This window comes from Suncus etruscus, chromosome 3 (assembly GCF_024139225.1).
Source record: "Suncus etruscus isolate mSunEtr1 chromosome 3, mSunEtr1.pri.cur, whole genome shotgun sequence".
Taxonomy (NCBI): domain Eukaryota; kingdom Metazoa; phylum Chordata; class Mammalia; order Eulipotyphla; family Soricidae; genus Suncus; species Suncus etruscus.
In genome coordinates, this window is record NC_064850.1 from 134,891,231 (window position 1) to 134,895,220 (window position 3,990).

Consider the following 3,990-nt stretch of genomic DNA (forward strand, 5'->3'; position numbering starts at 1 on the left):
TAATAAAAACTGGAGAGATAAGCTGAGCCCAAGTAAAGCATACTTTGCATACTAGAGGCTCAGGTTCAATACTTAGCACTTTATGCTTCTTTGAGACAGGAGTAATCTCCAAACACAGAATTGGTAGAATCATGGCCAATGGACCTAAAACAAAACCATAAAAGCAAATTTTTATAAAGCATTAATATAAGAAAGCAAGAATTATTATTGCTTAAGTTTGTTAGACACAATTTCTTACCAACTGATTAAATTTCTTTATTTTATTATTCTTAAATTATTTACATAAAATTCACTTCATGGATTAATGGGCAGACAATAAACTTCTGGAGAATTGACTGCATCCTTCATCTGGACATAAACATTTAGAGCCCTTTAGGAAAAGAAATTTGGCAAACAAATGGACTGAGGAAAGGCTTTGTGAATGACAAAATCTGTTATCCTAGGACATTTCCCTCTCTGGATTACATATTTAGCAAAATATTTTGCAATTTAGGACATGGTCATGGAACAAAAACTATTAAAGTAATATTAAATAAACACTTGATTAAATGAGTGTCAAACAGATTTTTTTCATGTTGGGGCTTGTAACTTTATTTCTTTGAGATCTTTCAAAGTGCTAACTTGAGGAACCCTATAATGTAGACAATTAAAAACTTTTGACTAAAACCTGCACTTGTCTTCACAATCAGAATGAATTCATATAGTTCAAACTTGGACAAGTAGAATTTAGAATTTTATTTTTGGTCTTTGGGCTACATCAGGCTGCACTCAGGGGTTACTCCTGAATCTGAGCTTAGAAATTATGCCTGGCATTTTTCAGGGGGCCATATGGGATGCCAGGGATTAAAATCAGGTTGGCCACATGCAATGCAAATGCCCTACCAGCTACAGTATTGCTTTGGCCCCAAAATTTATAATTTAATTGATCTAAAAACGTTTTATATAGTATGGACTGAGAGTTACTATTCTGAGGAGTAGCATCTCAGAGGTTTCAAGTTGAAAGTCAGCAAAAGAGTGAATTCTTACAGGCCAGTTACATATTTTGTGGCAGTAAGTTTTCAGAAACTATTATTGACCTCAGATGAAATGACAATTTAAAAGGAAGTTCATTTCCAATATTCCTTCCATAGCCATCATTTTCCCTATTTCAAGGATAAGATTCCCTGATTCTATACATATAAAATATTTGTTAAAAGTTGCAAACCTTGGGGCCGGAGAGATAGCATGGAGGTAAGGTGTGTTTACCTTTCATGCAGAAGGTCTTCGGTTCGAATCCCGGCGTCCCATATGGTCCCCCGTGCCTGCCAGGTGCAATTTCTGAGCATGGAGCCAGGAAAAACCCCTGAGCACTGCCAGGTGTGAACCCCCCCCCCAAAAAAAAAACCACAAAAAAAAAAAAAAAAGTTGCAAACCTTGGGGCCGGCGAGGTGGTGCTAAAGGTAAGGTGTCTGCCTTGCAAGTGCTAGCCAAGGAAGGACTGCTAGCCAGGTGTGTTGCCCGAAAAACCAAAAAAAAAAAAAAAAAAGAAAGAAAAAAGTTGTAAACATTATTGGCCATTCCAGCCTTCTTATCCTGCTTTGGTTGATTGAAACCATTCATACCATCAACATTTCTCTGATTGTTAATAAATGAGTAAGAATGAAACTATGTACTTCGTAAGAATGATAGGGGTGTTCCCAAGAACTAAATATTCTGCAAAACAAATCCCTTAAGTAAATAATGGAAAATGATGGTTTATTTTGTCTTTTGAAAAGTTGAAAAATGATGCAAAACGAAAGCACTCATATGTGCTTTTGACCTTTGACTATATAAACACAAGAAATGCATGAGCTAGACTGAGGAAACAGCATCACTTCTCTACTGTCCAGGTGAGCAAAATTAAGCTTCCCACCAAGTTTCTCCAAGACTTAATAGAACCCTCTTGTGTAGAGGGTTCACTTCTTAGGAAAGAAAATAGTGAATATTTTGACAATCCTAGCAACTATTTTTTAATTATGTGCTTGTGTTTTTGTTTCTTTGTTTGTTTTGTTTTGGGCCACACCTGGTGGTACTCAGGACTTCTCCTGGTTCTGCTCTCAGGGATTACTCCTGGTGGTCTCTGAAACCATATGGGATACACTAGAGATTAAATGCAGGTCAATTGTGTGCAAATATCCTATCTCTTATCTGCTCTTCTATTGCTGGGACCTGCAACTAAAAAAACAACCTATGGATATTGGAAGAGATTCTTTTCAAAAATTTTCCTATTTATTCTAAGATGCTGATAACAGGACCCACATATTAGACCATTTCTACATTCATATTTCTTTTCTTCTGAATGCCGTCATATTTTATTGAATTAATGACCGAGAGTTAATTATGCCATCATATGCCTGCTCAAACATCATCTTGCTTTTCTAAAAGAGAATAAAAGTCAAGTACCAATGTCAAGCTTCTTTGTTACTATGCTTTGTTGCTGAGATTACCAAATAGGAAACGGTGGGCCCCTCCCCAACAAAGAGGGGAATGTCTTTTTGTTTTGTTTTGTTTTTTTGTTTTTTTGGGCCATACCCGTTTAGTGCTCAGGGGTTACTCCTGGCTAAGCGCTCAGAAATTGCCCCTGGCTTGGGGGGACCATGTGGGACGCCAGCGAACTACAGTCCTTCCTTGGCTAGCGCTTGCAAGGCAGACACCTTACCTCTAGCACTACCTCGCCGGCCCCAGGGAATGTCTTTTTTAACCTTTCTATTAACAGAATCAGTTTAGGACCTTAGCTGTTTGACACCTTGACCTGGTAGTTTTTCTTTATTAATTCTCACTTGAAAAAAAGCGAAAATTAATAAAGAATTTCTCGAGTGAAAATTGATCTCCAAGATACCCTACTGAGGGCATATTTCTATGTAGCCTTGAAGTGCTAGCCTGTCATAGACACCCTCAGACTGTGTTCCTTTCTCTACATTCTCATTTCCTCTTGCACAAACACTGTATTATAATTGTTTCCCTGCAGTGTAAGTCTTCCCAGAAGGATTATATCTTTCAGCTTTCTATTTCCAGAGCCTGAATGCCTAGGGAGCACATAATAGGGACTGAAAATGTATTTGTACAGTCTATGAGTGAGTAGGAGTCTTTTCAGACCAATTTCAGCCTGTTCTGATCACCCTCTCATTATACAATTCAGGCTTTTTATATTACTACACAAGGATAGGAAGCAAATGAACTACTAAGATGCAATTTACTTTTTCTTAGTGAAGAAATATTTTATATGAGCAAGGAGAATTGGCTATTTAAAGAAATTTTATGAGTCTTTTTGTCAGTGGTCTGAATTCAGATATTCACAGAGATTTTAAAATGCAACCATGAAGGAGGAAGCCCAGAGCTGGTTTTTTTTTCTGTCTAGAAGTAAGGCTGCTTGCTCAAGAGCTAAGACCCATTTCTCTTTTCCAAGGCCACACTCATGTTAGATTAAAATCTGAATGAAAATTAATAACTGCAAAAGGAAGTACACTATAAAGATATTTTAATCCACTAAAAAGTGAGTGAAGGAGAATTATTAATATTTTTATTATTTCTCAAAGTAAAATATTATTTTCCTCATATTAATAATAGCACATGGCCATTGCAATTAATTGAGATCTTACAAAGTGTCAGAGGAAAAAATAAAATTAACTTTAGTAACATAACTCTGAAAAACTCATTATCATTTTCTCTCTTTTTGGTTTTAGGGGACACCTGGCAGCACTCAGTTTTACTCCTGGCTCTATGTTCAAGGATTCCCCCCTGCCAGTGCCAGGGAACCATCCGGAATGCCAGGATTGCCCTACAACTGTACTACCTCTCGGTCTCATAGAACTCATTATATTTTGGGGGCCGTAGCGGTGGCGCAAGGGGTAAGGCATCTGCCTTGCCCGCGCTAGCTTAGGATGGACCGCGGTTCGATCCCCCGGTGTCCCATATGGTCCCCAAAGGAGCGATTTCTGAGCGCATAGCCAGGAGGAACCCTTGAGTGTCACC